This window comes from Triticum dicoccoides, chromosome 4A, assembly GCF_002162155.2.
Source record: "Triticum dicoccoides isolate Atlit2015 ecotype Zavitan chromosome 4A, WEW_v2.0, whole genome shotgun sequence".
In the NCBI taxonomy this organism is placed as follows: Eukaryota; Viridiplantae; Streptophyta; class Magnoliopsida; order Poales; family Poaceae; genus Triticum; species Triticum dicoccoides.
In genome coordinates, this window is record NC_041386.1 from 543344302 (window position 1) to 543352026 (window position 7725).

At 43.5% G+C, this 7725-nt stretch overlaps 1 pseudogene; it reads right to left on the reverse strand.

Annotated features, from left to right (window-relative positions):
* Positions 1–1035: 1035 nt before the first annotated feature.
* LOC119286649 lies at positions 1036–7393 on the reverse strand (annotated as a pseudogene).
* Between the last annotated feature and the right edge of the window lie 332 nt (positions 7394–7725).

Below are 7725 nucleotides of genomic sequence, written 5' to 3' on the forward strand. Positions count from 1 at the left end.
CCCCCCCCGTTACGTCTCTCCCTCGTAGTCTCGGCGAAGCCCTGCTGCTGTGACGCCCTGCATCCACCACCACGCCGTCGTGCTGCTGGATCTTCATCAACCTCTCCTTCCCCCTTGCTGGATCAAGAAGGAGGAGACGTCTCCCGTCCCGTACGTGTGTTGAACGCGGAGGTGCCGTCCGTTCGGCGCTGGTCATCGGTGATTTGGATCACGTCGAGTACGACTACATCATCACCGTTCTTTTGAACGCTTCCGTGCGCGATCTACAAAGGTATGTAGATGCATCTAATCACTCGTTGCTAGATGAACTCCTAGATGATCTTGGTGAAACGAGTAGGAAATTTTTTGTTTTCTGCAACGTTCCCCAACAGAACCCCCCTGCTTGTACGCTGCTGCCGAAGTCACCGGGCTACCCCCGACCGCCAGCCTGTCATGGTTCCTCTCGCGCCGCCCCTCCAGATCCGTCTGGCACTGCGTCAAGGACCATCGTGCACCAAGCCGGCGAGGAAGTGACCCGTGCCGCCCAACACTGCCACAGCCACGATCTGGATGGGACCATCATCCCTAGCACGCCACCGCGCCGCCATCACCAGCTGACCCGCAGAACGCCGCCGTCTGTCAAGCTCCGCCCGCCACAGCCTGCCACCGCTCGCCCAGTCCCGCGCGGGCTGGGACACAGCGGCCGCCAAGGAGTTCCTCCGCCCATAGAACTAGGGTCGCCACGAGAGAGCACCTTGCCGCCGCCGTCGACACGGGCTTCGCCCGGCGGCATCCTCCGGCAGCGACGCGAGGGGGGGAGGGGATTGGGGGCAGCACTAGGTTTAGGTCGAGTCGCCCTGGACAGGTACGACCGAGGTTTTTTTTGCCCGCATATTACAATTTCTATGGAATAGTACAGATCAAACTGATTTTTCGATGGAATGATTGCCAACATGAACTCAAGTTACTCAGATTACACTAATAAGGTTCTGCCAATCTTTCTATGTGAAACTAAGATCTGAAGGGAGTACAAATTTAAGAGAGCAGTTCAGAATGTTACAAAAGGCTAACCTTTGCCAAGTGGTTGGCACGATTTTTCAGTGTCTCCTTTTGCTCCATGTTGAGATTAGAGAAGTGTTGATCCCTCTTGTTCTTAAGACCCAATAGCTTTCTAAAAGTGTACTTCAATGTGCTATGTGGCTGACTCAAGTTTGCGAGATTATGTTCAACGTCGGACAGGTCATTGAAAATTAAAAACCCAAAATCAAGGCCACTCGCAGTCAGCCCAAGGGACAGCTCTCCGAGCATAAAAGCGATGAATGGGGGATCTAAGCAAACATTATGAGAAAATCTTTCCAAATTTCTCCAAGCCCAGCGGTCGGTTTGGAACTCCAGACCAGAGAAGGAGGTATCTATCACTACCCTAGCTCCATGCATAGCACAAATAGAAAGCAGATCTCTTATCTCTTTGTCACTGTATAGGAAACCAGAAGGGTTAATTGTAGGGCCAGAAATATAGACCCAGCAGGCCCAATTTTCTTCCTCAGTTAGAGCTTTGTTTAGAACCATTGGTTCAATATTGAATCCTGAATCTGAATTTGTTGGAATGGTCGAGATGTTTGCGTTCATAAACTTTGCTGCTGAGACATAGTGCCCATTGGTGCCCAAAGGGAAAAAGAAGGTACCTTGTTCTTGCATGCAGCAAAGAACAAGCTTGTTGAAGAGTGCAACACAGGTGCTTCCATAGATAATTTCCATACCGAAGCCATCTAACCTGTCAGAATAACGGTCTCCTGGGAAACCACCATAGTAATGTTTCACCAGCTTTTTAATGCTGAAATGAACATCAGTTTCAGAATCCGTGATGTTCTGCCTAACAAAAATTTCAAAAATTGAAGTGTTCACCACAGAAGGTACTGGCAAAAAGCTGTGGTCTAGATCCATATGAATGATACTAGATTCCTTGGAGTCATGAACGAAAAATTCAGCTTCTTTCAGGGTTGACATAGCTGAATTAGAAAATCCTATCATCTTCTCAGGTATCACTTCTGCAGGTTGTCTCTACAAAAGAGCAAGGAAACATCAAAAGCCTAACCAAAAGTTAAACATTAAGGTCAAATGATATTCCATAGGCCCCCTTTCTTTTTAAGTGTGATATTCCATAGATACCAGGGCATATTATTATTATTACTCATAGTTAGACATCAAGGAACATAATCAGTCATCCTACTAATATATTTAGTTGTTCACTCTGAGTACCTGTTATCCAACTAAACGGCTGAGTTATGCTGAGAGGAATGTCCACTATTGGCACCATTAGACAGAACAGTTTTCCATTATCATGAGGATGAGTGGAAAACTGCGGGAGTTACGTCACAATTACCTCTCGCTGTGCATGCCGGTTGTCAATTTGGAACGCCAGTAGCTCGTGAAAAACACAGCCATAATACTGTTGGCTGATCACAGAAGTATGTCCTTCCAATAGCTCACTAGTTTGTGACAACGCCTTATAGACAGTTTCATCCTCAGATATGGCAAAACCAACTTCCATATCAGAATAAACCTGCACAATAATCCAACTTCCAGATCAGAATAAACGTGCACAATAATCCAAAATAAGGTAGAGCACATGCAGATTAAAATATTTAGGAAGTTTCTAAAGCAGGTGTAAAAATGCAGAGAAGTTCAAATACAGTGTAGGATCGTCTTTAATGTATAAGACCAACCATCAATCACATATACACATCCCCCAGTGGGGTCAGGGCGTCAGGATGAGACACATAAGGTATTTAACTCATCATAATAAATCGTAGTTAAAAGGAGACATGAGAGATCGATCCACCATGGAACAAAATTGATGTGGTAAAGTTATAGGCACCTGATCCTTTACTTGACCACAGAGTATAACTGCATGCGAAGGTAGGGTGTTCTCAGCAAGATACTTCAACACACCATTAGAGTTTGGCGGGCTAGACAACTCTAGATGCTCTGAAATATCTACGAACAGCCGGGAACCAATATCTCTTGTTGCACTTAGTATATTCACTAGAGCAGCACTGGTGATAGCCTCAAACTTAGCCATGCAAGTAACAACCACCTGAGGCTTCAGTTTCCTGATCAACTCAATTAGCAAATCTAATTGGCGTGGTGCTGCAATTACAATGACTGTGTCTTCAGCATGGTTACAATCTGCTCTTCCCTGAAATTTTAAAAAGAAGCATTAACATCAACATTCTTGAATCATCATATTTTCTTCACCTAACAGGCATGCCTTTTCCATTATTCCCGTTGAACAATTTTTTTAAAAAAGAAGAAGAACATTGCACCATTAAGTAGTACACATTGGGTGTTGCTTGAAGAAGTGTTGCACTACATTCACAAGCTGCATATGCATGCATGGGCCACACACAGGGAGTACCTCAATTGCTGAGGATGTTAACCATTGCTTCGGCAAGTGTCTGGTCAGATGTTCATCCACAATTGCAAGTGCCGGTGAGAACAGTCCAAGAGAAATTTCTATGGCAACAACACGAGAAGGGAATACAGCAACATTCTGGTGCACCAGAAAAAAAAGGAGGATCATATGAAGCACATGATAGAAGCGGCAAATAAGTTGATCCTATGAATTTCTGGTATAAGCGAACACAACTAAGAAGCCTTACATCATAAGTTAATGGGATGTTGTAGTAGCTCTTCATAAATTCAGCAACAAGATTCCGGAAGTTTAAACATCCAAATGGAGGCTCACAAGGATTGGACTTATTCTCTTTCAAAAAACTAGCAAGGTATACTAGGAAGGCCATTTTTTCAGAAGCAACCGAATCATTATCAAAGGACAAATCAAGGGAGCTGCTGATTTCATTGAACCCATCTTTAAGAATCTCAAACAATTTCTTCACCTGAAAATCGTCTGAATTAGTACTACTTCCATCACTGTATTGTTTACTTTACAAATCTAATGAGAGTGTGAAGGAACCTGAATGGGTTTGTGAAGTTGACAGCTATACACAGACAAAGCATGTGAAACACGGCCACCAGATTTCATGTATGCTTGGGTTGTGCGTGCAGAGACAGACTGATCCCCGGCAAGGTCCATAAAAAATTCAAATTGATGTGGGCTGTTTTGTTCAATTTCAACTAAAGCTGAAATATCAGTGTCGGCAGCCTGGAAAATTATCAACTAGTTGGTGATGATCCCAAACAAGAATATCAAATTGTAATATGAAACTATGAGGCGAGAAATGGAAAATCTATGCCCTACTAAAACCAGAACATAATGCTGGCATGGAAAGATTTCCTGGTTTCACAAAATTGATACCTGCATAATTTTTGTTTGCCAGAGCTTACTGATATGGAATCCACGGCGTAGAAATAGGCGTTCACAGACACCTTGACCTGGTCGGCCTCCTATGTTGAATATCATGATACCCATAGGCTTTATGACAGCTATCCCTTCTTCAACTGCCCGAGCAATCAACCCGAGGCCAAACTGGTCCTCAAAAAAAACCTGGAGGTAAGAGATGCAACAAGTTTAGAAACATAACAAATAAGCACAAGGGAAATGGAATAGAACATTCAGCCATCATATGAAACATTGTCTTGATTAATACTATGTGTGCATCATGTCAAATGATGATGAAATGCTTAGCAACTGACAAAAACTTCTATTTATAGGGATCAAAAGAGATATGTTGCAAAAAAATGAAGTTGTGCAAAAGGTGGAAGTCGAGGTGAGGAATTTCAAACATGGAATACTGCCAAAAGAGTTATTCTAGTATCCAGCATTTAGCCTAGTTGTCCTTTTAATGTAGACTGCCAGTCCTGTCCTTCCTAACCATCCAGTTAAAGTGTTAAGCTGATTATGATACTTGTGGGACCAAGTTTTCAGTACAGATCCTATATTATTTATAAAAATTATTTAATTATATCAGAGCTAGCAACACATGCCTACAAGGAAATAGCATACACTCCTAAGACAATTTTTTTCTTATATCTGGTTATATACAAAATGTAGTTACTTCATAGAGCAATCAAGAAATAAGTTCACTCCAGCTAGAGAAGCGACATGAAGACAAATCGCCATTGGTATTAGGTAAACTGAATGGAATAAGTTCAACACATTACACATGTCAATACATTTTCCTTAAGTGGTAATCATGAAGAAGGTATATCTCTACTTACCTGAAGAGCACAGTAGTTGCTCAAGGAGTACAAGAACTTCTCACTTGAATTTTCAGTCATAATCTTTGACATTGCCTCTGGATTGGGGTTAAGAATCTGAAAAGCAGATTTCGAGAGTAAGCAATTTCCTTCGGTTCTGGTCTACTATAATTTCCTTTCATGATACAGTAGTAACTAACCGTACCTGTGGTATGCAGCCAACAATGCAATCAAGTTCTATCTTGTTATCTATACAGTATGAAAGAAGATCAGATTCATGGAATTCAACTCTATCCAGCAATGTTTTTCCCTCCCTGTCATAGACCGGGAGACCATTGTCGTCTAGGGCATTCAAGTATAGATTTATCCATGCAATCTTGATGGCCCTTGGGTTAATATCCAGACCATAGACCTGCAAAGAAATAAACAATGCTCAGCTTGGGTTCTGACAGAAACAACGGCTGGACTATGAAGGTAATAATTAGCTGCTTGCAAATTAATTTGTTTGACTGACATGTGCGGATCAAAATCTAATTGGATGTCATTTCCCTCTTTCCTGCTTTAAAGGACACACTGCTCAGTTCAAGAAAAAAGGACACAATGCTCAGCGTGGTTTGAACAATGTGTGGTATTAGACTAGATCCTTGCTCAAATTGAATAATAAATGCTCGGTAGATATTATTTTCCTCAGAGGTACCAAAAGTGATATATCATTATAGAAAAGTAAATGTATAACTGATGTGGCTCCCACTTTTGTAGCAACGACGATAAGATAAATTATTGACAGAACTAGAGAAAACCACCTTCAAAGGGGACAACTTCTCTGCAAGCGCAATAGATATCCAACCATTGCCACACCCCAGCTCTCCATACGTCTTATCCCTGGAAGTGGAATCTTGATGCTGATTAAGGCCCTCATAAAAAGCGAAGGACCAATCTTCAGGAGTGAAAATGCTAGGTATCTCCATCATTGTTAGCTTCGTGCTTTGCTGGAACCCTAGAAGCAGCTGCTAAATTAGAAGAGAAAAATTGATAGTAACACTCTCCAAAGTATGTAGGCTATGCCCTATTTTTTTTCTTACTGCAATAAGTTTGATCGCTGCAGTTAGGATTGTTCTGCCAAAGATGAATTGTAAGAAGAAAAATAGATAGCATCAACCTCCAAACTCTGCAGCTTACACAAAAGAATGAAAAAATGATGCTTAGAGGCCATGAAAACATTTCTCTGAGTACCATTTGACCAATGCCTTGATGTGTGCTAATCTCATGTGAACTTCCGTTGATCCTCTATGACTATCAAACTTCCACAAGAAAAGAAGGTGGTCACATTGAAGCCATATCTTTGAATGCAACTAGCTCCCACAAAAACAAAAAACAAGTGTCTGTTTTTGGTTCACTTTCTCACACACATAAATCTGGCTCCAACTAGTCACCAAAAAAAATCTTGTTCCCACAAAAATAAATAGTATATCCATATATTTCTAAACAACGTATAGGGAATCTCAGTAAAAAAAGTGCTAGGGATCAGATACACTAACAGAGTAAGCCTCACACAAGGAGGCACATCACATTATGTGCAGTACCGGATTCTGAAGCAAACGCTAAAAGTTAAATAAATCTCATCAAGTAAACTATGTCAGACAGATCCGGAGTGCCATTGTTTCCATTTTATATGAGCACCAAAAGTCCAAAACAGAGAGTGTGAATTATTCAACAAGCGAGACTGAAGTGTTCCCTGCATAAGGAGCAGGGGGATCAAGTCTCTGCGCAATTACACACTCATAATCTCACACACAGTTGCAATCGAGGGACACCTAGCGCTTACATTAGTTAGCAGCATTATATTTATAGGCTGCCACATGCCCACATGGTTGACACTCCAGTGGAATCGCCCACGCGCTTTACCTAAACACTACAATAACCCATAGACGTGGCCATTATAATTTTGACGGCCAGACGGCCGATTTCCGCGAAAGGTGATACGTTTGCGGAGAGGACTGGGGGGGCGACCTCGGATGTGGGGGTCGACGATGACGTCACGGAACTAGAAGGTGAGGAAGCGGTGCTCCTGCCCGACGTCGAAGCAGCGGTGGACGGCGTCGAGGAGGCGTCGGGCCGCGGCGCGGGAGGCGCGGGCCTGGAGGCGCTCGAGCACGGCCTCAGTGGCGGCATATGCGACCTCGCCAGACACCGCGCACGACGACAGGAAGGCGTCCACGTCTTTGCTTTCGTCGTCGCTCGCCGGTGCAGCCATTCGCCCTGGTTGGCCTCCGTCCGAGAGGAGGGGGAGGCGGGCGGCGGCGCCGATCGTGGTGGCGGACGAGTGAGGTGAGGGGCAGAATCGTAAAATGGCTGCTTGGGGAGGTGGAACCCCCGTGAAATAGTGCAGACACGACTGGACTGTCGTCGAGCCGTGGTCAAGGTCAACTACAGAAAAATGCGTACCCGGTTTGGTCGCTCGAGTCAACCAGTGGTTTGACATCCGCATGCTACTGGATTATAACATGTTTTTAGATACTTAGATAGACTAGTATAATGTACGTGCAATGCACGTTCATATTAGGTAGGATATTAGTTGCATGTCAT